Genomic DNA, 4483 nt, shown 5'->3' on the forward strand with positions numbered 1-4483 from the left:
GCGGGGCCGCTCTGCCTCCCCCGCCAGCAGTCTCCCATTTCTAAACACCTCGCTTTCGTCTGCCGGGGTTGCATCAGCTCCCGCGCTCGTATTTATAACTGGGTTTTAAAACCTGATATTCCATTTCCAGTAGCTCGGTGGGGGTGAGCTGAATTCACAGGGCCCCCGGCCAAGCAGCTGCTGCCAGCATGATCCCTCTTCCCTTCACATCCTGCTCAGAAAAGCTCCCCACCGTCAACCTGGTGCCACGGCTTACTGGCATGGGCTCTTTAATTAGCTGACCGAGGCACGAGGCAGGCCCTCATTAAAGAGATAGCTGATTGAGTCTGGGCGAGGGGGCCAGGGAGCTCAGTCCTGGTTTACAGCGGGCTGGTTACTTGAACGGCCCGCACGCCCAGGCACACTGCTCCTTCCCCCTCTCCCAGCAACTCTTCCAATGGCCTGAGACTTCCCAGATTAAAAAGACCCTGAAAGCTACTTATAAATTGACAGATGTTGAAGGGGCTGGCCAGAGAGAGGGAGGGGAGGCCCTTTGGGACTCAGGCTCCATCCCAAGTGCTGTCTCTCCTAGCACAGCCTCTCCTTGCAAGAGGAGCTGGGGGCTGGGACGAGCTGGAGGTCCTTCTCCAGAGCTGCTCCCACAGACACCAAGCAAGGCTGCGAGGTCTCTGCCCCAGCACCAGGCTCCCCAGGACAGGGCAAGGAACTCCCCAGATTGAGCCACCACGGCTCCCAGGACTCACTCTGACGCCACCTCGCAGCCAGCTGGAGATGGCAGAAGGACCCATCCCTGCCATGGACCCAGCATGGCTCTGGGGACCTCCGCTCCCTCCAGGAGGAAACTTCCAGCTGCTTCAGGTTATAAATAAAAAATGACCTGATGAAAACAGCCAATCTCCTGGGCACCAGGATCAATCACGCATCTATTAAGTGTACAAAGCAACCTCTCAAAATAACAGCAATTCATAAACCCTGACACCAGGAGCAGATCTGAAGCTTGGCCAGGACCCAGTGTGCTTCCACGTAGCATCTATTTCCACAGTTACTTTGCCTTCACTATTTTTCATGGAGAATCATAGATCCAAATCTGGCAGAAACAGAACGAAAAGGTGAATTCTGGACTGGGACTCTTAAATAAATTCTCTCCAGGCTCGGCTGCACTGTGCCTGTCTGCAGGGGTCAAGCAGCTTCCCTGTACATAAGATTGCTTCTGTGGAAAAGGAAAATAACTTTTTCAGGCTTTGCAAGCCTGAAAGGGGCAGTAAAAGGACAAATTGCCTCTTAATTGAAACATGCTTCAAGAACCTCAGCTGGAAAATATCTGGGAAATGCAAAATAAGCCTGAAATTCTCCAGGCTCCTGCCTGGATGCTGCAGCATTGCTCCATCCCAACTTTGAGCACTGAGGACCAGCTCGTTTTCTTTGGGCCTGCAGCACAGCCAGGCAGTGAGAGTATTTGGGGCAGGAAGCAGCATGTTTCCCCGCCTTTACTTCCAAAGCAGCGCCTTTACTTCCAAAGCAGCTGTCTGGCCCTGCCCCATCACCCCTGGACATCTGATGCCACCTTCGTGGCGGCAGCAGCTCGGCCCCACTGGCTGTGAGCAAAACCATCACCTGCTTTCATAAAGACCCAACGCTAACAAATGGAAATTTCTCATTTCTGGCCACCCAGAAAAGGTTTCAAAGCACTTATTTACAGGAGGAGAGCTCCACCTCTGTAACCAGTCCTCCGTCATCCTTTCCCCCTTCATTCTGAGGCTCTCAGCAGCTGCTGCCCGAGGTGGGACGGGCTGGAACCACCAGACTTCCCGCGACATTTGAGACAGGGATGCAATCCCGTTTTGGAGAACGTAGCTGTTGTTGTCTGATAACCCTGGAGAAGAACCTGAGCAGACACTCAGCAAAGATGAAAAAGAAATGCAAAATCCAATCCTGCTTCATATTAGCCCATGAGGTCATTCTAGAAACCTATGGACGAGTTTTTCAAGGGGTGCTGTTTTCCAGAGAAAGCCTTTGCCAGCACACACAGAGCAGCAGAACACATGGGGGTGTCTCCCAACAGTCCCCATTAATTTCTCTGAGCTGAACATCCACTCGACTGCAGCAGGGAGGCCACGCAGGGCTGCCTCCGATCCACCTCCACGTAATTACCCACCCTCCCAGGGAAGCAGCCTGCTTCAGGAGCTTCGAAGGACTGACTGCCTTCAAACCTTGCCACAGCCAGCGACAGCCACCAAGCCTCAGCCCGCTCAGGGACAACGCAGAGCATCCCATCATCTTCACTTCTGGGTGATGAGGATAAGCCTACCAGCATTCATAATTTCTGCTCAAACCTGGGTTTACTTTGCTGAACCCCTTCAGACCTTCTCCTGTGACAGAGGTGCCTGCTCTCGTGAGAAGGGCAAGGACTCCAGCTGCCTCACTTCTTGCTGACTGCCTAGAGCTCCTCAGATGAAAGGCACAACAGCGCTACAAACTACGAATGTATCCCAGAGTCAGAAGGATTTAAGAAACATTCATCTTTATCAGTTTGAAAACGAACATGAACCAAGCTGACCTGAACAGATATCAGTGTCTGAGGCAGGGAGGTGCTCTCTTAGATCATTACCTAGGAGAGCACATTACAGTAGCACCAAATTTTGTTCATTATCTTGCAGCTACCCAGTAGTCAAATTTTGTTTGTGCAAAAATAATAACGAAGCCATTATTTTCATTCTCATTCGTCCCTCGTATCAGAGGCGTCATCAAATGAAGGCAAGGCAGGTTGCTTGCCCACGGGGGGCGAGAAGAGCACAGCAAAGCACACATTGCTTTCACATGCGAGACTCTGATTGTCGGGATAAATTTGGTTCTCCCTCTTCACAGCAAGATGCTTTTGGGTACCAGCTCACATTGTGGTTAGCGCTGAGCAATCCGGCAGCTGAGATCCGGATGGGAACACCAGACTGAATTAAACTCATCAATCACTCTAACCCCAAATCTTCAAGTGCTGCAGGCCGTGGCAGCAGGATGTGTATCATCTCCACCCAGACGTCTGCATGTCCTGCAGCTCCTTTTAACAACAAAATGCTGGTTTCTTCTCACCTCAGGCTTGTGTCTTGCAGTACGCGGGAGCACCTCGGGAGAGGTATGTGTCTGGTTTCCCAATGACCCAGATCCAAGAGAGCCTGGCGGACCAGGGCTTCCCTGCACTTCTCATTGACCAGCAAAGGAAAGTGGAAACAGAAGCTGACTTTTGTCATGGCTGGTTTTCACAGACAGGAACAGCAACAACAAAGCTTATGACACTTTTTGCTTTGATTACAGGTTTCCCCTGTAATTAAGAACAAGAGCTACGGCAACAAACAAACAAACAAAATCATGGTACAAATCTGCAAAACTAATGAGAGCACAGGCACAAAGAGTCGTTAGCGCCGAGCAGGGAGAGGTGAGCTGACAGCTCTCCTCTTCCACAGGGCTCAGCACAGTGAGCATGGCCAGGTGACATGCCCGAAATCAAAATCTGGGCCTCACCAGGCTGAACGTGAAAGAAACGTACAGAAGCATGAATCCCAGCCTGCCTGAGCTATCTTATCTCGGCCATAGGACTATATTTCTCAAGGCATTCTCAGGCTGGCCACCCCTTCCTGCCAAGGGACCACTCCTGCCCTAAGGCGGTTAACTCTGGTTAACAGCCAGGGTGCCTCGAGTGCCTTGGCAACTCCAAAATTGACACCAAAAACCCCAGGGATGCAGAAAAGATGCTATGGAGCAGCAGCATCCAGAGCGTACACGAGAGCTAGCTGGGCAAAACAGACCCTATTTGCAGAGACAGGCACTGAGAATGAAATAAAGTTCCAAAAGCCCAACACGGCTGAGAGGGAGGCATCTTCTATCGGGGAAAAGCTGGCTGCTGATGCCCAGCTGGCTCCTGGCTGGGAGGAAGGAGGCACAAGTATTTGTGCTGTGTTCAGAAAAGATAATAGGAGCTTCCTCCAACAAAGCAACTAAAGGCCACAGAGCCCAGCGTGAAAATATCAGAATAACTACAGGGCTGAGCAGCTGCCAGAAACGTAACTACAGACGCGAACCCTGCAGACAGAGAGCAGGCAGACAGGGCGAACAGACAAGCCCTTCTTCAGGCTGATCCCGGCAGCCAGCCCAACAGCCAAGACACTCCTGCTCCATCCAAGTGAGGATGCCTCTGCCCACTGGCCCCAGCAACCTTTGAACAAGCAAAGAAGGCTTGAAATGCCACCTCTCCTCTACTCAGAGCCTCCTGAGCCTCAAAATACCCCATAAACCCAAACCTAGGGCACCAGTGCACACTACCGACCACGGGCTTGCTGCATCCCGTGTCAACAGAGACAGCTTGAGGAGGAAATCTTTCATCTGTGGCTTTGGAAACCAAACCCCACAGCTTTCCAGGTGTTTGGTGAAAGCCCTAGACCAGGAAACGCACGTGAATGTGACCGCCACTGCCTGGCTAAAAGGCAACTCACCT

At 51.8% G+C, this 4483-nt stretch overlaps 1 protein-coding gene across 1 annotated transcript in view; it reads right to left on the bottom strand.

Annotated features, from left to right (window-relative positions):
• The window catches only part of LOC104281366 (ankyrin repeat and fibronectin type-III domain-containing protein 1-like), a gene marked incomplete at its 3' end in the record, with an annotated part of 170578 nt that overhangs the window by 100201 nt on the left and 65894 nt on the right, over positions 1–4483 (bottom strand). The window lies entirely within an intron of this gene.

The sequence above is a fragment of the Apaloderma vittatum genome, unplaced genomic scaffold (genome assembly GCF_000703405.1).
Source record: "Apaloderma vittatum isolate BGI_N311 unplaced genomic scaffold, ASM70340v1 scaffold10092, whole genome shotgun sequence".
NCBI classification, from domain to species: domain Eukaryota; kingdom Metazoa; phylum Chordata; class Aves; order Trogoniformes; family Trogonidae; genus Apaloderma; species Apaloderma vittatum.